The sequence below is a fragment of the Zalophus californianus genome, chromosome 14 (assembly GCF_009762305.2).
Source record: "Zalophus californianus isolate mZalCal1 chromosome 14, mZalCal1.pri.v2, whole genome shotgun sequence".
Lineage (NCBI taxonomy): Eukaryota > Metazoa > Chordata > Mammalia > Carnivora > Otariidae > Zalophus > Zalophus californianus.
In genome coordinates, this window is record NC_045608.1 from 878,293 (window position 1) to 899,975 (window position 21,683).

General features: G+C 49.6%; 1 long non-coding RNA gene across 2 annotated transcripts in view; it reads left to right on the top strand.

The window, feature by feature from the left end:
* LOC118356288 overlaps positions 1-4,519 on the top strand; it is a 28,175-nt gene extending 23,656 nt beyond the window's left edge. Inside the window, exons 3-5 of one of the 2 annotated variants that reach the window (XR_004819612.1) lie at positions 2,638-3,102; positions 3,556-3,697; positions 4,437-4,519. This is a non-coding gene — a long non-coding RNA (uncharacterized LOC118356288). The remainder of the gene's footprint in view (positions 1-2,637; positions 3,103-3,555; positions 3,698-4,436) is intronic. The other variant, XR_004819613.1, reaches the window with a different exon arrangement.
* The last annotated feature ends 17,164 nt before the right edge of the window (positions 4,520-21,683 follow it).

Consider the following 21,683-nt stretch of genomic DNA (forward strand, 5'->3'; position numbering starts at 1 on the left):
CCGGCTGTTGGCCACACGAGGCCTCTGCCTATTTCAAGCCCGAACCCCACAAATCTGCGTATTCCCCGTGCAGGCAGAGCTGGAGGAAATGGTCCTGGAGGCTACCCTCCAAAAATACGTCCATCCACATGGGGAATGACGGTCATCAATTTAAAGCTGCCGTGTCAGGCAGATTTTTCCGGGTGTCTCCCCCACCTTGGAGGTGGTGCCGTTGGTGGGAACTGGCATGAGCTCCACAGGCTGGGGTGTCCTGGCTGCCAAGGGTGGCGGCACCAGGGAGGGCCTCGCCGATCTGTGTAGCCAGCGACCCGCGATGGGGCCAGTGTCCCGAGAGGCTGGGACCCAGAAGGGGCCATCATGGGTCCAAGGAATTCAGATAATTCCAGACTCTCACCGGCATCAATGCCTATTGGGGGGCAGGGCCCCCTAAATGTGCCACATTGGGATGTTGATCACTTTCGATTAACCTGACTCCCGACGCAGCCAGTGTGAGAATCCCTCCCGAGTCAGCCTCGGGGCCGCATGGGAGCAAGAGCGTGGGTCCCTTTCCTCACATTCTAAGCTCAGAGCAGCGGGAGGAAATACTTGCAGAACCAGTTCCTTGCGCTTAGCGACTCTGGTGAATTTGGTAGCTTCTCTTGGCAGATTCACCCACGTCCTCCCAGAGATGGTGGCCGTTTGTCTTTGTCACGAAGAGGACTCACCGCAGGGAGAACACAGCCCTTGGGCCTGCAAGCCTGCGGTTCAAGCCGGCCTCGACGGGCGCGTTCACACCGTGCTCTGGGTGCCCCGCGTGGAAACCGGGCGAGGCGTGTGCTTTCATGTTCTTGGGTCCTGAGCGCCTGGCTTCGTGAGTGGCGAGGATCTTCTCTGCCTCCGCTGTGGGAGGGGGCGCTTCCGGGGTGACCCTCGGTGGCCCGTCACAGAACCCACGGACCAGGGTCCGGCGACACGGAACCCTCCAGCTCCCCGCGGGGTCTGGCACGAGAGGCGCCGGCACGCGAGGGAGCTCCGTCCTCTCAGCCCTTGCCGTGTGTTAGCGCCGGAAGAATCCCTGCCAGGACACCTGCCCACTGTCACGGGTGAGCAGGACTCGGGCTGGAGGCCGCTCACATTTGCGGGAGACCCCACGCTCGGCACCTGTCCTCACTCCCTGCGTACGAAGGCCCTTTCGTAGACTGTTTCGGGGAGTAAACTTTCGGGTCGTGGGGGCTGCAACACCCGTGTCCATGGTGAGCCTGGAACACTGCCTCCGCGTCTTTCCCTAAAGAACCTTATTGCTTTGAGTCCCTGTTCAGATTAATAAGCTCCTACTGGTCACTGGCCCCATGATGGACTCTTTCAATTGGCTCTGTTTGAGAGAGAACGACTTCTCTGTAGCGAGTTCCCCGTTTTCTGAGGAGTGCAAGGGTTAGCCTCAGGGACTCCCTGGACAACATAACAGACATTAGAATTAGGACAGAAGTGGATGTCCTCCGAGCTCAGCTCCCGCGCTCAGCATCCGGCCCCCGTCTGCCTCTTGGGACGTGCCGTCCCTGACACGGTTTGCAGAGGGCCCTCGGGCCCAATCTCTGGGCCCCCGGCCGACAGGGCAGCCGTGTCCATATGCTCGGAGCTGGCAGTGAGGTTTGCAATTCCTGGCTCGGTCCAGGCTCTGTCCTCAGGCTCTGCCGGCCTCAGGCAGACCCGTGCAGTGTCCTCTGCAGATGGACCCTAGCCCACCCCGCCCCACCACGCCAAAGTCCGGTCCCCAGCGCAGCAGCAGATCCTTTATAAAGCCCGTCTACCTCCGCTTCCCGATCTTCCAGCTGTGGGGAGGAATGAGAAAGAGGAGTGCCTGTCGACACCCACTGTCCCCCCTAGAGGAAGCAGAGGACCAGTGTCGCCCCGAGGCCTTCCTACGAATGACCGGCTAAAGGCCGTATCCCAGGGCTGATCGGAGCCAAGGTTGAATGTGGACTCAGAAGACTTTGTCACGCTTTATACAGACTTCACAAAGGTATAAAGGTTTTGATTCCGGCTTGGCTGGCGTTCGTCCTGATGTGAAGAAGCCAAGCGAGGTCCCGAAGGCGGCCGGGCCCGAGACACCCAGGCTGTCACCCAGCTCCTCGGGGGTGCAGACACCACCGTCTCCCAAACCCCTACAAAACCAGAAATGCAAATCGAGAAGCAAGTCAAAGCCCACCTGCCTTTACCAATCCTGACACCTCAGCTGTTCCTCTCAGAGGTGTGCAGATATAGGAAGAAATGGGAGGGGACACTGGAACAAAATCACGTGTCGGGAAGGAAGGAAAATCTGAAAAGCAATTACACCCAAACGCTTAGAACCGTAAAACTTACATTCATTCTCTGTCCCTTAGAGTTATACATCTTACCATGTCTCTGAAGTGTGAACACAGCCCACACCTGCCTGAGAGTGAGAACCAAAGGAGGGAAAGAGACCTTTTTAAACATCGAAACCTGCAGAAGGGCTCTGCCCCCGCCCCAGACCCCAGCCTTCCTAGGACTGTGTCCAGGGACAAACCTTACAATCTCGTCCACAAACCCTGAAAGGCTTTAAGCCATGCAGCCAGTAATTTCTATTTATTCCAACGGTTATTTTTAATTCAATTTATTCCAACGTTTATTTTTAAACAGAAGCTGCAAGAGCTCCGTGTTCGTCTATGTGGATGTGGAGGTATGTGACAGATAAGGTATTATTGCCAAAATTAATTTGTAAAAGGGCTCTGTTTAATGGGCTTAAAGAAAATTGAGCATTTACATACACTTAGTATTCATAAAAATTCTCAAAAATAAAATAGAAACTAAATCCAAATGAATTTCCAGTTCACATGATCTGGGAAAATATTTGATAGTAAGACAAATTTAAGGTTGTGGGTTTAATTAAAAGTTTTCCGTCTTCAGAGTTATGAGCCTTAGAATTAAACTCATTGGACTTTCAGTAAACCCAGGAAAAATAAAAGTTTTATGTTATCTAGGTTCCAGAATTTCTCAACACCACCACCACAGCTGGAGAGAATGGTGGACTTTGCTGGACAGACAGCTCGTGCAGTTTTCGTGGCTGATGGACACGTGGCTGTTGAGAGCGCATTACCTGAATAGGTAGGTAGAAATAATTCCCCTCCATATTTTTGGTAACCTGAAACATTGACATTTTGCTAAGTGATGAGTTAAATCTGTCGAAAGCCTAGGAGACAGAGCAGGGACTAGACTCGGGCCCCCCGCTCCAACCCCCAGCTCCAGTATCCCGGATCGGCAGCGCCCCCGAGTGGTGGGGCTCCCAGGAAAGCCAGAACGCTGTGCCCTTGGACGGCACATCCTGCAGGCGATGGAGGGACTCTGAAGGCTGGTGAAGACGGGACCAAACCAGCCTGTGCCAAGATGGAGCCCGGTGCCCCACTCTACCTACCTCCCCCCGGTTCTCCTAGTAAATCACGCCCAGGGGTCGAACATGCCAACGAGACACGTGATGTATGCAGAAGCACGTTCTGGGCACTGTGCCCCCGGCCTCTCCCTGCCCCCACGTGCCCAGGCGTCACCCTTTCCCTGGCCTAGGACACTGGCGCTCTGTGCTGGCTCCCTGGTCCCTGGTGCTCGGGCGTCAGCCCCAGAGAAGCCGTGTCTGGAATTCCTGCTGGGCGTCTACTGCTTGGAGAGCCCGAGGACCTAGCTGTGCACCTAGGTCACTCCAAATAAGGTAAAATCACAAAGTATTGGTCTCTTAGGTTGACTACTGTGGGGTTCCTTAGTACAGAAAAACTAAAGGTATATTTGGGTCTGTTAGTAAACCTTTCTCAGGCCCTATGGAAAGACTGTGCTCTGAAGAAACACAGGTTTGTAGGAATTATGAAATGTGGTCATCACTTTGCCAACAGGAAGAACGCTGGCCTAACAGTTCACAAGCCCACTACTTAGTGCCCACTGGACATTCAGGTCGTAAGCGTTCAACATTCTACTTAATATAGGTGGTTAAAGACACTAAAAATATTAAGGGAAGCGTCTCTGTATGCAAGAAAAGTAGAATATGTGCTTTTGGTAAAAAATGTATTTTTTGTGTTGAGGAAAAGTAATTTTGTCCTAATGTAAGACTGGTTATTTTAGGGGGAAAAACTTAGGACAAAATCTGATTGGGAGGCTTGGTCCCAGGACCGTGGGATGGAGTGCCCCGTCAGGCTCCTTGCTCAGCGGGGAGCCTGCCTCTCCTTCCGCCTGCCACTCCCCCTGCTCGTGCTCTTTCTGTCAAATAAGTGAATAAAAAATCTAAAAATGTGTGGTCAAACTGGCTTAAATTTAAAAACAAGTTTTAATATCAAAAGCAAGCTCACGCAAAATTAAAATTTGGTTTTTCTCCTAGGATTACTGGTCTGCTTTTTATAAGGAATTGTAAACATTTTACTTTACCTTTCATGTCATCTGCCTCCTTTTCTCACTGACAGGTGGTTATCGTGTTATTCTGAAGCTTTTGCACAAGTGCCCCCTCCTCAAGGGGACTCAGGTGAGGACAGACCCAGACTCCGAGATACGGATCTCCAATAATTGAAGACCTTTGACCTGCGTGCAGATTCACAGAACTCTGAGGGAGAACCCGCTGGCTTCAGGAAACCATGACAAAGAGCAAGAGCGACCACAGTTCCTTACCTGGGCCTGAATAAGCTTTTATGACTTTGTTCATCATCATGTAAGAACATCTTTCCTCTTTGTGACTGATGGCAGTTCGGAAATTACACCTTCGTCAACAGAGTGGAACCTTCCATTTTGTGCCCCTGCCTGATGCCTCCAGAGTCAGCAGCTCTCCCTGAGTATTCTTCTTGGCCACGTATTTGCAGAAGTCCACGGAGAATCGGTTCTGCTTTTAACGGACACAGTGGGCAACACAGACGACGTTACCAAGGCTTTGACTAGAATGATCTGCATTGACTCAGAACTGAGGTGGACTTTATGGAGCCAGTAAAGCCCCTGGGGAATGTCAGCCTGATGCCTTGCTTACAGGGTCCCAGGGCCTTACCAGGGGATCAGTGGGGACAGATAGGGTGGAGGGCCTGGGAGCAGATTCATCCGACCGGGACACAGAACACAAGCCACGGTGTAAAGGGGCAGCTAGAATAGAAGGGAATGATCCTAGAGCACCTGCCCAATGGTGGGGGACCTGCTGTAATGCTCTCTGGGGTCAGAGGTGCTGGTCCCCACCATGGTTTCCATTCTCCCTTCACCTTGCTAATGCAGATGGGGGGGGGGGGCTGGGCTTCCTTGCCAGCCTGCTGCCTTAGCAAACCCTGGGCCCCTAGCTGACCCCAGTCAACCAAGGCAACCCCAGTGCAGGACACAGCAGACACTCCCAGACAGTACCCAATACAGCTCCAGCCATCTCTCCAGGGTGACACGGGCACAAAGCACCCTGGGAGCTGCCTGTACCTGTGTCCGCCCCACACAACTTTCCAGGAAACCCCCTATGTGGAGTCCCCCAGGACATCTGGGTCCACACCCACTTTGGCTCATGCCATCCATCCCATCATGAAAGCCCCTGTGCAGCCACTTGGGTCCCCATGTAGCCCATGGCTACTTCAGCTCCAGGGGTCCTGCTAGGGTGCCCCCTGCACTGAATGTACTGGGACTTCCTGGGCTGTAGCAACCTTACCTCTACCTGTTTCAGCAGAGCACCCTCTGCACAGAGCACCCAGGGATCCCCAGGCCCACTCCCACTTCAGCTCCAGCGGTCCCAGCAGGGTGGCCCTGGGTTGGAGTGCACTGAGACCCACAGCCTCTACCCAGCCAGCTAGCCTGCCAAAGCCACCAGGCACATGCAGTCCACACAGGGAATGTTCCTATATAAGGCCATTCCTTCAAGATAAGGAGCTACAGCTGTTCCACCTACTTTACAGAAACAGAAACAAAATGAGGAAACAGGAATATGCTCCCAATGAAAGAACAAGACAAAGCTTCAGAAAAACAACCATGTGAGACAGATAAGCAATCTACCCGATAAAGACTTCAAAGTAGAGGTCGTAAGGTGCTCACTGGACTTGAGAGAACTAGACGAGCTCAGTGAGAACTTCCACAGAGAGAAAGCAAATATAAGAAAGAATCAGAGTTGAATACGGTAACTTCAGTGAAGAGTACATGTGAGGGAATCAACAGATTAGAGGCTACAGAAGGACGGATCAACAATCTGGAAGACAGGGTCATGGAAAGCACTCACTCTGAGCAGCAGAGAGGGAAGGAAGGAAGATGTGCATAAATAAAAGGATAGGTTAAGAAAGGTCTGGGGCAACATCAAATATACCAACATTCATATTGTAAGGGTCCCTGAAGAGGAGGAGAAAGGGGCAGAAAAGTTACTTGAAGAGATAATAGCCAAAAACTTTCCTAACCTGGGGAAATAGAGATCCAAGATCAAGAAGCACAGAGAGCCCCAAAGAAGATGAACCCTAGGAAGTCCACCCAAGACAGATAATAATCCAGATGTCAAAGATTAAAGATAATGACAATCTTAAGAGCAGCAGGAGAAAAGCAACTAGTTGCCCACGAGGGCAACCCCAAAAGGCGATCAGCCAGTTTTTCAGCAGAAACTTTGCAGGCAAGAGGGAGTGGTGATCTATTCAAAGTGCGGAAGGAAAACACCTATAACCAAGTATACTGTATCAGTCAGAACTGAAGAAAAGAGAAAGCATATCCCAGACAAGCAGAAGCTGAAGGAGTTCATCACCACTGAACTAGGGTTACAAGAAATGTTAACAGGACTTCCTGAAGTAGCAAAGGAAAGGCTATAATTAGAAGGAAATTATGAAAGGAAAATTATCAGGAAAAGAAAACATACACTAAAGGTAGTAAATCAATCACTTACAAAGCCAGTATGAAGGTTAAAAGATAAAAGTAGTAAAATCAATCATAAAGACCTCACAAAATCAAAGATGTGAAATATGACATCATAGACATATAACTTGAAAGGGGGAATAAAAACGTAGGGCTTTCAGAATGTGTTTGAACTTAAGCGACCACCAGCTTGATATAGACTGCTGTATAGTTAGGATGTTATATATGAACTTCATGGTAGCCACAAACCAAAAACCTGTAACTGATACACAAAAAAAAACAAGAGAAAGGATCCAAGCATAAGACTAAAGAAAGTCATCAGTTGTAAAGGACAAGAAGAAGAAGAAAGGAAAAGGGAAGAACCACAAAGCAAACCAGAGGAAATTTAACCAAATGGCAACAAGCACATACATATCAATAATTACCTTACATGCAAACGGCCTAAACACTCCAATCAAAAGACAGAGGGTGACTGAATGGGTAAAAATACAAGACCCATCCGTGTGCTGTTTACAAGAGACTCACTTCAGACCTATAGACACACGCAGACCGAAAGTAAAGGGATAGAGAGAGATTGAAGAAAATAGAAGTAAAAAAAAAAAAAGAAAGAAAGAAATCCAGGGAGGGTAGCAATCTTTCTATTAGAAAAAACAGACTGTAACCAGAGACCTAGAAATGCATTACCTAGTGATAAAGGGATCAATCTAACAAGAGAAAAGGACAGTTTTTAAGTTATCTGTGCACCTGGCACAGAAACACCCAAGTACACAAGTTATTCACTGATATTAGCAGACATAAAGGGAGATGTCCACGGTGATACGGTAGCAGGAGAGGACTGTAACCCCCCACTTACCTCTGCGGACAGATCATCCAGACAGAAAATCAAGACAGAAGCATTGGCCTTGACAACACATGAGTCCAGATGGACGTAACAGATACACACAGAACAAGCCGTCCCAGACAGCAGAATACACATTCATCTCAAGTGCATGTGGAGCGTTCTCTGGAGCTGATCACAGGTTGGGCCACAGACCAAGTCTCAGCAAATTGAAGACTGAAATCTCATCAAGCATCTTTTCTAACCACACAAAACTGGAAATCACTGACAAGAAAAAAGATGGAAAAAACACTAACACATGGAGGCTAAACAACACGCTACTAACCAACAAATGTGTCATTGAAGAATAAACCTAAATACCTGGAGACAAATGAAAATGCAAATAACAGTGCAAAATCTTTGGGAAGCAGCAAAAGTTCTAAGAGGGAAGTTTATAGTGATACCGGCTTCCGTCTAGAAACAAGAAAAATCTCAATCTAACCTCACACCTCAGGAAACTAGAAAAAGAACAAACAAGGCCCAAAGTTGGCAGAAGGAAGGAAATACTAAAGATCAGAGTGGAAAGAAATGAAATAAACTAAAAAGCCAGAAAAGATAAGTAAAATGAAGAGATGTTTCTTTGAAAAGGAACAAAATTGATAAACATTTAGCTAGACTCATTATGAAAAAAAGCAGACTCAAATACGTAAAATTAGAAATGAGAGAGAAACAACAATGGACAGCACAAATACAGAGGAGGAGACTACTATGAAAAATTATACACTGACAAATTGGACAACCCAGAAGAAATGGATAAATTCCTACAAACATCCAATCTTCCAAAACTGCATCAGGAAGAATTACTAGTAACAAAATTGAAAAAAAAAAAAAAAGCCACAAAAACCTCCCAACAAACGAAGTCCAGGACCAGATGGTTTCACAGGTGAGTTTTACCAAACCTTAAAAGAAGAGTTAAGAACTATTCTTCTCAAACCAATTCAAAAGCAGAAAAAGAAGGAAAACTTTCAGATTCATTCTACAAGGCCAGCATTACCTTTTCACCAAAACCAGGCAAAGACACCACAAAAAAGGGAGAACTACAGGCCAGTATCCCTGATGAACATAGATGCAAAAATACCCCTCAACAAACTATTTGCAAACCAAGTTCAACAATACATTAGAAGGATTATTCACCAGAGTAAAGTGGGATTCATTCCATAGTTGAAAGGATGGTTCAATGCTGGAATCATGGTGACACATCACATTAACAAATTGAAGGATAAGAACATGTGTTCATCTCAAGAGATGCAGAAAACACATTTGACAATATCTGTTCATGATAAAACTCAACAAATTGGCATTGGAAGAAACATACCTCAAATGATAAAGGCCTTACGCAGCAAACCCCGAGCGCCCATCAAAGTCAATGGTGAAAAACTGAGAGCTTTTCCTCTAAGATCAGGGACAAGACAAGACGCCCACTGGTGCCACTTTTGTTCACCGTGGTACTGGAAGACCTAGCCCTGGCAACCAGACAAGAGAAATAGATAAAAGGCATCTAGATTGGTAAGGAAGAGGTAAAACTGTCACTATTTGCAGATGGCATGATACTATAAGTAGAAAACCCTGAAGACTCCACCAAGAATCTACGACAACTAATAAATGAAGTCAGTAAAAGCATAGGATACCAAGTTAATATACGGAAATGTGTTGTGTTTCTATACACTGATATCAAAGCAGCAGAAAGAGAAATTAAGAAAACCCCACTTATGATTGCACCAAAAGGAATAAAATACATAGGAATAAATTTTTTAAAAGATTTTATTTATTTATTTGACAGGGAGACAGTGAGAGAGGGAACACAAGCAGGGGGAGAGGGAGAAGCAGGCTCCCCGCTGAGCAGGGAGCCCGATGTGGGGCTCGATCCCAGGACCCTGGGATCACGACCTGAGCCGAAGGCAGACGCTTAACGACTGAGCACCCCCCAGGCGCCCCCCTAGGAATAAATTTAACCAGGGAAGTGAAACACTTGTACTCTGAAAACTATAAAATATGGATGAAAGACACTGAAGATGACATTAACAGACAGAAAGCTACACTAAGCTCGTGGAATGGAAGCACTAATGTTGTTAAAATATCCACACTACCCAAAAGAGTCTCCACACTCAGTGCGATCCCTATGAAAATACCAATAGTATTTTTCACAGAACTAGAACAAGTAATCCTAAAATGCGTATGGAACCACAAAGACCCCGCACAGCCAAAGCAATCCTGAGAAGGAAGAACAAAGCTGGAGGCATCACAATCCCAGATTCCAACATATACCACAAAGCCGCGGTGATCAACGCGGTATGGCACTGGCACAAAAACAGACCTAGATCAATGGAGCACGGCAGAGAGCCCAGGAATACAGCCAAGCTTTTATGGTCAATTTATCTACAACAAAGGAGGCCAGAATATGCAGTGGGGAGAAGACAGTCTCTTCAATACATGGTGCCGGGAAGAGTGGAGAGCCACGTGCAAAAGACTGAAATGGGAACACACACTTATGCCATCCACAAAAACGAACTCAAAATGGATTAAAGACCCAAGTGTGAGACCTGAAACCATAAAACTCCTAAGAAAAAAGAGGTAAAACCTTGCACATCAGCCTTAGCAACACGCTTCTCATGTGTAAAATAAAACAAAAGCAAAATAGACTATAGAGACTACACCAAACTGGAAAGGTTTGTTCAGTGAAGGAAACCATCAACAAAATGGAAATGAATGGGAGAAGATATTTGCAGATGACATATCCAATAAAGGGTTAGTATCCAAATATACAAAGAACTCCTACAACCACACACACACACACCCCCCACCAAGTAACCCATTTTTTTTTTAAAGGTAAAAGCCCTGAGTAGACATTTTTCCTGAGGAAGACACAGAGAAATGGCCAACAGCCACATGAAAAAATACTCAACATCACTCATCATCATCAGGAAAACTGAAATCAAAAGCATAATGAGATATCACCTCCTACCTCTCAGAATGGCTAGTGTCAGACAGACAAGAAATGGCAAGTGTTGGCGATGATGTGGAGAAAGGGGTACCCTCCTACACTGTTGGTGGGAATGCAAACTGGTGCAACCACTGAGGAACACAGTATGGAGGTTCCTCAAAAAGTTAAAAAGAGGGGCGCCTGGGTGGCTCAGTCATTAAGCATCTGCCTTTGGCTCAGGTCATGACATGATCCCAGGGTCCTGGGATCGAGCCCCGCATCAGGCTCCCTGCTCCGCGGGAAGCCTGCTTCTCCCTCTCCCACTCCCCCTGCTTGTGTTCCCTCTCTCACTGTGTCTCTCTCTGTCAAATAAATAAAAAATCTTTTTAAAAAAAGTTAAAAATAGAACTACTAGATTGTATGGTATTTCTACCACAGGTATTTACCCAAAGAAAAAGAAAACACTAATTCAAAAAGATATATGAACCACTATGCTCATTGCAACACTATTTACAATAGCCAAGATATAAAAGCGACCTACACGTCCAATGACAGATGAATGGATAAAGATGTAATATATATACACAACGAAATAGTACTCTGCCATAAAAAAGAAAGAAATCTTGCCATTTGTAGCAACACAGATAGATATACAGGGCCTCATGCTAAGTGAAGTTAGTTGGATAGAGGAAAACAAAACCATACAGATTTACTTGTATACGGTATCTAAAACACAAAAGAAAATAAACCCACACCAATACCAGACTCATAAATAGAATAAAGTCTCGCATGCAGAAGGAAGGGGGTGGGACTATATGCCAAATAGGGGAAGAGGGTTAAGAGGTACAACGTTCCAGTTATAAAATAAGTGAGTCGTAGGGAGGAAAGGTCCAGCATAGAGAATACAGTCAGTGACATTGTAATAACAGGATGCGGTGACAGATGTTAACGACACTTATCATGGTGAGTAGTGCATATTGGGTAGACTTGTCGAGTCACTATATTACACAATATTACTTTAGTTTCAGTTGTGCATCAACTATACTTCAAAAATAAAATTTTCACCAACTTCAATCTGTGATTCCTTATGAAAAGTTCCAGCAAAACAGATTTAAAAGATTCTATATGGTCAATTGCAATTCTTATTGCACTGATGTGAATAATGAAGCCAAGTTTATTGAAACTGGATCTAATTTGCAAACAAATTAGTCTTACTGTGGTTACTGTTGATAGAAATGGGAGTGATTGTTGAGAGAAACATTATGATTCCACTGTCACTATAATACATGCTTTTGGGTATTAGGTTTTAGTTCTGTTCATTGTTTTGAGGTTTTGAATTATCTATAAACTACTCTGGATCCTGAATTCTTCCAGATTCCTCCAATGTTAGACTACAGCTCTCCAAACTAACATTGCCAATTTTCTTCCATCTTTTTGACTTGAAATCACTGAACACTGAAACTGCCCCTTTTCCTGAAGCCTTGCCAACTGAATATGAACAACTGGATGTATACTTCAGAGAAACCACTACATTAGCTCATATGCAGACAGTCTCCGAGCCTGTTGCTGTGTGGGCCACTCACAGGGATCACCAGAGACATTCCGGCTGCAAACCGGGGGAAGCTCTCCAATTGCCACCGCCTGCCTTCACTCCATCTAAAGATGGTTTGACCCCGATGTCTAGAAATCCCCTCAACTGCCACCCTCAGAACTCAGAAGCTGTTGTATCATTGGGTCCACTCATTAACCACTGGTTTTCTTTGTTTCCATAGAAATATCTTGTATTTAATACCTTGTTACTTAATTGTCCTGCAAATTTCTCACAGAGTTATGTTTCTTTGTCTAAAACGTACAAAAGCTGCCTGCCTTGGTCATTCTCTGTGTCTCATGTTCATCATTAGGTCTCCATGCACATGCAATAAAACTTTGGTTTTTTTCTCCTGTTAATCATGTCAAGTTGGGACGGCTGAGTGTCTCAGTCAGTTGTGTTTGCCTTCTGCTCAGGTCATGATCTCAGGGTCCTAAGATCGAGTCCCACATTGGGCTCCTTGCTCTGCAGGGAGCCTGCTTCTCCCTCGGCCTGCCACTCCCCCCGCTTGTGCTTGCACGTACTCTCTCTCTGACAAATAAAATCTTTTTTAAAAAGTCAAGTTAAACCAGCTAGAAGAATCTTGAAATACAGAGAAAATGTTTTCCTCCCCTGAACCAGTAGTCAAGTTTCCCAGGTGTCACTTAATGAAATTTACCCTGGAAAGACAGCGTAGTTTTCTCGAGCTTTGTGTTCAGGAGGAATAAGTACATCTGTGTAGGAGGGGACAAATTTAGGCAGATATGTGGACCCCCAAGACCTCACCCCTGGCACCTGGATTCTCAGAAACATGCTGGATCTAGGTCCCTGGCTTCCTTGACCTGCACACCTCACACCCACAGTACACAGTCCATCAACTGCCCTTGAGCATCTGAAGCCTCCAGGACTGGAGTGCTCTGGCCAGTCTCTGACAACCTGCATAGCCTCCAGGACAGAGGAAGCCCACCCCAAATATCTTTCTGATATGGCAGCTATTTAAAGAATTACGAGAAAAATTAAGCCCAGGGACATGGGTAACTAGATTCCTAACACGTGGTGAGAGACCAGCCATTAAGAGTAAGTACTGGATGCCTGGGTGACTCAGTTGGATAAGCGTCTGCTTTCGGCCCAGGTCATGATCCCTGGGTCCTGGGATCGAGTCCCACGTTGGGCTCCCTGCTCAGCAGGGAGTCTGCTTCTCTGCCCCTCCTTGGATTGTGCTCTCACTCTCTCTCTCTCTCAAATAAATAAAATTTAAATAAAATAAAATAAATAATTTTTAAGAAAGGGTAAGTACCTTAAATGTCCCCATAGGGAAAATATTCTTGGAATGGACGAAAAAGGACATATTCAAATTAGGGAAAAAATTCAAAAACTCCTAAAGGAACAAATTATTGTACTATTTCATATAATAGATCAATCTGGTGGGTTAAAAGTGACACAAGTCTTATAGGTTTATAACAGTTTATAGGAATTTAACACTGCAGAAATTGAGGGAATACTCCCAGATGGAAGCACTATCATAAACCATAACATCAGTGAATCTGACACTCAGTACACGCTGGTCGACTTATCTGACCTGTTCTTTGCTCTTCCCACGGATGGGAAAGTAAACCCATGACCACATTCCCACGGGAAGGCAGACATTATCAGTTCACCAGGTAACCACAGAGCTACCTTAGCAGCCCAGAAAGAGCCCACAACCTTCTAGCCCAAGACACCCAGACCTTTCATAGACATACAACATATACACACACAAAACACACACCCATTTCCTACAATGATGACACCCTTATTTCTGGTGACAACTTGGAGAATAGACTAACGTCCACCTAGAGTTCATGGAACTCCTTACATTCAGGGGATGGACAATCGACCCAGGTAAGGGCCACACATCTCACACTACAGTAACATTTCTAGGCCTGACGTGGTCTTCTGAAGGCAGAACACTACCACACAGCCTCGCAGACATCATAGCTTGCATACCGACCCTACCACAGAGGAAGAACGTCAGAAACAGATGGGACAGAGGACACAGTCCGAACCACAGGTGGGGATCATATTAAAACACACTTGTGAAATAACTAGGAAGAGCAGGGACCGTAGGAGAACAGCGACTCCAGGTGCAGGCTTGACCTACTGGGAAAGCGCCGTCAGAACCTGTGATACGTTGGCGGCAGCTGATGAGGACGCTGAACACACACGAGAGTGTCTTCACTCACAAGGGTTTGCGACAGGGTCACCGACATGGTCACCGGGGACTAAAAACACTGCAGGGCCCCAAGTTTCACCAGAGCGGGTTTTGGACTGAGACGTTCCCGTGTTCTGAGAACAGATGCCAACTGCCTGAAAGGCTCAGCTGGGCTCTCTGAGGCCTACAGACAGCAGGGCCACTAAGAGAAAACAAACCTGGTCCGGCAGCTCCAGGGGCCTATTCTGGAGCAGGCAGAGCAGAGCCCTGACGGAGGGGAACGACCTCGACCAGAAGTCCCACCAGGGAAACCGTACGTTTCTGAGCAGGACACAGAGATGGGGGGTCGGCCCTCGGCATTAGCGGAGGAGATCCCAGCTGTGCCAATGGCAGACCTGAGGGAACTTGCCGGCAGGGCGCGTGTCCACGCTCGAGCAGTCCGTACTGGGGACCACTCTGGTGCACGGAACACAACGCATCCTTTCCAAACAGATTCGCCTCCGTGGCACCAACCAGAGTACGTGCCAAGCTGCTGCCCTGAGAGCCGATGATGGTCTAACCCTGGCAGCCTCAGGAACAGGAGAATCAGCACAATGTGAACAAAGAGCCATGAAATTGGCGATGGAAGAGTCTGCTAAGGGAAACCAGAATCGGTACGTCTGTTCTCAGACTCACGGGCAAGAGCTGGGACACAGCTCTTTGGTACGGAACGCGGCAGGGAAATGACCGCACAATGGGAAATAAAACGTGGGGTGAGGACGTACGGCAGAACAGAGCATGGGCTGTCATCCCCACCTTCATTACACACGTCCCTGCACGTCGGAAGGACGACTGGGAGCACGCATGGGCGCCTCAGCCACAGGTCACATGGGATGCACAGGAGAACATGCTGTGAGAGAAGAGGGACATGTGTATCCCCACCAGACACCTCCAGTCTCATAAACGCATGAGAGAACGGGCAGAGCCAAAGCTCAGAGGTCACTAATGAACACTCCAGACAAGGTCAAAGCTGACAGGCTCTCCCAAGTTACACACATGGGGCATAAGAGACCCCTGTCTATGTGAGAGTACAGACTATATGCATGGACCACTGTAGACACATGGTCAGGAACAGGCTTCCCCTGACCATGCCAGAAAATGATTTTACACCATCGGCCATCTGAGCACTGGAAATCTGGGTTGTTTGCTACGGTACCCCAACTATCATCGAATCAGATGGGCACCCAAGTCACAGGGAAGCAAACACAAGAATGGGCTAAGGAACAAGCCAGAATGTGCATCTCCCCCTTACCGTACAATCCAACTGCCTCTGCTTGAACTGAAAGGCATGGAGGCTCGCTCCAGCAAATTCTGGGTTGCTTACCAACCATCTAGATATTAAAGCTTGGGCTAACCTGACCTGGGAGGCGGTAAGACCTCTAAACCACATATACAGAAAGGGTGGGCAAACTTCCACTGAATGATTACCGCAGGTACCCACAGAGATAAGAATTAGCAGAAAGCACCCCAGAATCTAAATGAAAAGGAAACGTGTTAATCGAAAGTATAGTGATAATGACCCATACACACACTACTGGGGAAACCACAGCACCTGCCGCTAATAACACCTGCGGGCGACTGAAGTAAAAAGTGTATTACATCAAAGTAAAGAAAATAATAGGATTAGAGCTTGTAACACAGCCCCACACTGCCCGGCGCCGAACACAAAGGAACCAGAAGCCGCAAAACCGCACCCCCAGCCGGTGGGCAGCATGGCGCTGGAGGGCGTTCGTGAGGACAGAACACACTGCCATCCAGCTCGTTACGACAGCTGCCACGTTCCAGCAAAAGGCCAGGAATACCCAGGTGCTGCATGTGCAGCTATGGGACACGGGGGGGGCGGCGGCGGTGGCGTTTCTCCGAGTGGACAGGAGGCCCAGAGAAGGAGCAACAGCACCACACACCCTGCCCTCCGGCTGCTCCTGCGTGGCGCTGGGGGCCAAGGGACTCAGTCCCTTCTGGATCGGATCACCCCGTCCTGCAGGAGGACCTCCGTGGGCAGCCGGGATGCTGAAAATCTACGGAGGAGGTTTAGCAAATTCTGAGGGAGTGGGGAATGAGGCAGACGTCCTCCATTCCTGTGTCTGAAGGTCCTGAGAGCCGCACTCGCTGCAGGAATGAGAGCCGACGCCGTCCAGTCCACCCACGGGACCTGCCGTGGGCTGCTGATATCCACGCCGAGCCAGCTGCAGAGAGGACGTTTACCACGTTGTGCAAGGCATTGCTGATCTGGAGGATCGGACAAATCCCAGGAATGGGTACACGCCATGGGAAGACCGGACATGAAAAGAGGCTCAAAAAGGCAAAAGTCTATCCCAGTTGGTTGTAAAGCATCTGGAAGAAATAACCCGGTAGTAAGTGAGGCTTGACCACATCGCTGCTGGGACCCTTTCCCTCCAGGATGGACAGACTGACACTCAACAGGGCTGGTCAGCCTGTGGAAACCCTCAAAAACTGTACAGTTCAGATTTGCCCCCGCTTCCCTGATGCCTCGCCTCCTCCAGAAAGGCCTCAGAGGTGCAGTGCTATGCAGGGTGGGTGCCTCCCTTCCCTGGGTACAGGATGCAGCCCAAGACTGCCTCCAGGTGAGGGCCACGGGGGGCCACCAGAGGTGAGCTCACTGTTCACCGGTCCTCCAGAAATCAACAGTGGGGTCCGCACCGGTGGGCACTGAGGCTGAACGGTGGCCCTCATGAGTTTCCTGACCCCTCAGGGCCACTGATGGCTACAGAGGGCAAGCAGTTATTGTCAGGAAGGCCCTCTGAAGCTGCCGTGTGGCCTTCCCCACCAACCCTGAGAACACGGCGTTTTTCTCTAGGACCAGAGAACATATGAGCATCGATCTCCTCCACGGCCAAACTCTGCAAATCTGTGTGTGGATTCCACCTCCAGGTTACAGTGATCAAAGCCGTAGACAGAAGGGACACGGGAACCGGGAACAGATAAGCGTGGAAACCGTCCCACAACAGAAGTTGCCTGGGGGTCCCGGGGAGATTGGGGAAGCCGTCCTAGGACTGCGTCGAGGGGCTACCGAATGCCCTGCCCACAGTAGTTTCAGTAGCCTGGTGTGGCCACTAAAGAGCCAGTTGGCTCATGGCAGATGATGGCGGACAAGGTATTGCCCCCCACCCATGAGGCTCTGCCCTACAGTGCCGCCATCTTGGATATTTGCCCTTGGTCCTAACCGCGTACCGTGCTCAGCTGCACTCAGCAATGCTTTTTTGGCGTACCACTGGCTACACAGTCACACGGTCAATTTTGCTTTACTTGGAAGGGGCACCCATGGACCTTTCGAGGGCTTCCACAGCTTACTGCCCAGTCATACCACATGTCAGCCCGAGACCTGCCCCTCTTTCCTGCCCACCTGCCCATTATCCTGACGATATAACATTAACACGTGGAACTCTGTCTCTGCCGCACGACAGCCTGTAAGCCTCCCGGGGCATCTGCAGGGCAGAGGATGGGCAGTGGGCACAGAAAGTTCACAGCCTACACGGCCATAGATTCTGGGAGCTGTCTGGTCGAGTAAGTCTTTGTTGTCCTAAAAGGTGTGACAGAGGACGTGCAAGGCCAGCCAACCATTAAGAATGTGGACAGGACACGGACTTCATAGGGATTTGGGGACTTTGGAGGACTTTTGTCCCTCACTGGCACAGTGCTTGCTCCCTCAGATCACCTGGGAGAGAAAGGGTACCTGCGGGACTGCGGATCAGGCAGCAAGCACCTTTCAGAAGCAAAACTACTAGTGAAGCAGGTTATTGCCTTGGGCGTCTCCCACACAGTGTTACATCTGAATTAGACGTGTCTGAGACTCCAGATGACATGAGCTGGCCATGCGGCAGAAAGGAGAAAAACAGAGAGTCCCCGTGGACTTTGGTCTCAGATCTGGAAGGAGCAGAAAGCCGACACCCTCCCACAGACCACCAGCTCCGAGCAGGGCAGACAGCGCTCCTCCAAGTAGAGCCTCTCACTAAGGAACAGCACGCTGTGCAAGAACTTCCCTGCCCGTCCACGAGAGGGGTGAGGGTATGTCCCCTCGATCCACCCCCTGCTGTGGCTGAAACCCCACTGTGACGAGGGGTCACGCTCATTTGCAGCAGAGGGGCACCCTGTTCACCAGCCTACCGTGGGCACTACTGGGCCCCGCGGACTGTGTAGATGCTCCAGATATCCTGGCCCCTCTCCCTGGGACATCACTATAGCCTGTGCAGAGGGAGCGGGGAAATACTGTCTGATGCCCGAAAAAGGGGTCTGATCAATGCAGTCCACCACCCGGACAGTAGTCACCACTCAGCCAACAATGGACCATCTGGATGAAAACAGGAACGAGTCAGCACAGTCCGTTCAGCCAGGGCTAGACCCAGGGCTGCTAGGCTGCTGGTCACTCATGAGCCCTGGCCGGTGCCCCACTGCTCTAGAGGGATGAACCCTGTGGCCTGGACAATGGGAAGCCGAGGGGAGAATGATCACCGATAAGTCCTTGAGGGGCCAGGATATGTGGAAGGACATTTAGGTCCGTCGGCAAGAGCCTGGGGTGGTCCTCACTGTTTTTCATATCCTGGCTCAGAAGGCTCTGACAGCTCCTGGCCATCAGGCAGGAGATGCCCCAGCTGAGGCTCAGCCCTGGCTATGGACTCTTCAGGAGAGACAGCAGATTGGGAGCATAGACAGAGTGGCCACCTCCGGGGCTGGATGGGGTGGCCTAGACACACAGATGCAGACTGCCCTGTGTACAAGACCAGTGACCGGGTTAATGCACTATCATCAAGTCCTGCGTGTTCTCAACAAGGCCAAAGGCAAATGCCAAGGGATTCCAGGACCATCCCTGAAGTTCCCACGCAGGGTGGGATTGGCAAATGGATTCTCCCGGCCCCTCCGAGTCAGGGTTCTAAATGTGCCTTGGATTGCATGGACACTGCATCTGGCCTAACCCAAACCTTCCCTGTCACCGTGCAAACCAGGCTGCCACCACTAGGGAAGCTGAGTGCCATGGACAGGGACCTCGCTGCTCGGACAGTGATCGGGGGTTCACACTCCAAAGATCATACTGTGCGAGGGTGGGGGAAGGAACGTGGAGCACGTGGAGCATCCACCGCTCCTAGAACCACAGCAGCAGGGCTGGTAGAAAGGAACAGTGCAAGAGTAAAGCAGCAGATTAAATCACTAGCAGGTAAAACCACCTTGCCCGGGTGGACTACAGTACTGTCCGGGCTTTAATACATTTGAATGGTCGACCAGTAGGGCCTATTGCCCCAATTTCCAGACGGGAATCCCCACTGAGGTGCCCAGTTCTGTAATCCTATGGAAGTTGCAAGACACGGTCAATGCCCTGACTCCCACTCAGGGTCAACGTGCTCTGCTGCTGAGGACAGCAAGGCCCATCATACCTGGGACAGGGGTGAGGGCCTGGAACTTGCACTGGGAAGTCCCACTGGGGTAGACAAGTCATTTCCCAGCCCTGGATGACGGGAAACGACTCCGTCTGCACTGGGATCCCATTGTTCTGCTGCAGACGGACCAACTGAAACACACTACACCTGGCATGGAACACACACCATCGACAGAGGGGAGAGGGTGGGGGTCCTGGTTTGCCACATCCCACCACAGTGCCCCTCCTCATGCCTGACAGGGGCTGCCTCCTGGGGCCAACGCACACCCTGGTCACATTCCTAAAGATGCAGCCACACTCACATCTAAAGTGCGGGTCTCAGGATCATTCTTGTAGAAGGGGAAGACCTCCCCAGGCAAGTTCCTACTCCTCTCTCTTCTGACCTGAGGCTCTGCTGCCCCTGTGGCGTCCAGAGTCAGGACGGGCACCTGCAGGATGGACCGTCCTACTGTGGCCCCATCCTAGGCCCGGCAAGGAAATCTGTCCCACTGTTGGGTATGTGGGCTGCCCTCTCCAGATGGTCAGGATGATAATGGGGGGTATCGCCCCTCCAGGGGAGAAGTTGGAAGGCATTCAGAACAAGCGAGGACTAGCACTCTGTTCGTCTGCTATTACCAATAGCGTGTCCATAACACCGGCATGGGTACGTGTTTTTCTGTCAAACACAGTATAGAGGCATCCCATCGAATAGCTCACTGGAAGGTTCTAGAAAGTCCTCCATCAGAGCCTTGGCTGGCTGTGCTCAGAATTGGAATGGATTTATGGGGCTTACTCTGGGTTAAGGACATTTGCACACCCAGTCACCCCTATGTTGGGAACAGAAAAGTCACTCTAAACAAAACCAACCCAGTTGTACCAGAAAGGTGGGATGGACAGCCCTGGACTGCATCCACCCTGTCACATGAAGGGAGAGTCACTGGTTGGCAGGGACTGGTCCCACCACTCGGGTATCCAGTGGGCGACCCCAGTGGGCCTCCATGGCTTTGTGGCACGAACCTTTGGTCGTGGCTCCCACCTGGGTGGTTGGGCTGCGGTACCCTGGGGTTCCCCTGGGCCAGGGGAGAACCTGTCCTGTGGGAACAACTGTTGACAAGCTCCCTCTCCTGAAGGCCAGATGGACACACTCTGACTTTGTCGGCACGGTTGTCTGGCCGCTCTCTGTTCGCTCCATCGGTTCGCAGACCTTGCAGCCCTGACTGGATTCACTCAGTGAGCCTTGAGGGATGGCCAAAAAGTCTGTCCCTACTGGACACCCAGTGTCTTCAATGAGACCAGCTGTGCCCCAGAACACGATGGCCTTGGACACCTGCTGCGGCACAAGGAGGCACCTGTGCCGTCATCCAGCCAGAATTCTGTGTCCGTACCTGACGAGCCTGCTACTGTATCATGTTCTCGGGTCTCAGGAGGACGCGGGGGGCGCCCTGAGTGATCCGACCCCCAGCCTTGGGGATTTCATAACTCAGTGGTTGGGATCAGGGGCCTCTTGGTGGAAAAAGTTGCTGCTCATCTGGGGAACTGTTGTCTTCACCTGTGCTCTCTGTTGTACGCACCTGTGTCACTGCTGTGGCCTCTGCCTCCAGCACAGCGGGACAACTGCCACAGGAGGCATCCCCGGGCTAGTGAAACCCCTTCCTGACCCCTCAGGGCACACGCAGAACAGAGGTTCACGGGAGGTTGTAAGAGCCGGGCACGAGGGGTGGGGTGCTGGAGAAGGTGGATGAGAGGCCATGACCACCACTTGCCGTGACCTGGACCCAGGCAATCAGAGGCTCCCCACCCTCCCCTGCCCTTGGAATGTGGGTTTCCCTTGCCTTCCCCGCTCCCAGACGCTGCTCCAGGGATGAGGTCTTGAGACAGTGATGTGGTGTCGAGACCATCTGGATGCTCTAC